Raw genomic sequence first — 837 nt, 5'->3', positions numbered from 1 at the left:
AGGGGGTTATAGCGATTGGTCAGTGGGAATGGTGGAGCGGATAGAGGAGCCGGGAGACAGACAGGTCAGGGAGGCGAGGAGGAGGGTTGGAGGTGGGGAGGAGGAGCTTTGAAGCTGGTGAAGTCAATGTTTGAGGCCATTGAGCTGGAACTTCTCCAGGGGAACTATCAGGTGGGGGTCCTCCAGCTTCCCTCTGGCCTCGAGGAGGCCAAGGATGGGCTTGTCTCTGCGGGGGGATGGGGGGAGAGAGTGAGGGTATTAAAACTGATAGCAATTGGAAGGTCAGCACAGTTACTGTGTGTAGAGCGTGGACGCTCCGCAAAGCAGCCCCCGAGTCTGCGCCTGGTCTCCCCAATACAGAGGAGACCACATTGGGAGCAACGTGAATCGGACAACGCACAGGTGAACCTCTGTCAGATCTGGGAGGATGGTTTAGGGCCGTGGATGGGGGGTGGGGGGGTGGCTACAAGGGGAGGTGCGGGGGCAGCTGCTGGGCCTCTCGTGGTGGCAGGGAAAGGTCACAGATGTGTTGGGGAAGTTAATGGGGGTGGCATGTAGAGGGAGTCGAGGAGTGAGCAGTCCATGCGGAAAGCGGACAGGGGTGGGTGGTGGGGAAGGGTGCTATCCACTTCAATTGCCCCCCTCTCCCCAGTGACAAGCCCATCCTTGGTCTCCTCAGAGCGAGGCCAGAGGGAAACTGGAGGAACTCTACCTGCTCTTTCACCTGGGGAGCTTACAGCCCAATGGCCTCAACGTAGACTTCACCGGCTTCAATATCCCGCCTCCCCCGGCCTTGTCCGATGTCCAGCCCCACCGTCTTCCTACTCCACTCCACCC

This window comes from Chiloscyllium plagiosum, chromosome 48 (genome assembly GCF_004010195.1).
Source record: "Chiloscyllium plagiosum isolate BGI_BamShark_2017 chromosome 48, ASM401019v2, whole genome shotgun sequence".
NCBI lineage: Eukaryota > Metazoa > Chordata > Chondrichthyes > Orectolobiformes > Hemiscylliidae > Chiloscyllium > Chiloscyllium plagiosum.
The sequence above is the reverse complement of the archived record's forward strand: the minus strand, read 5'-3'. Positions refer to the sequence as shown.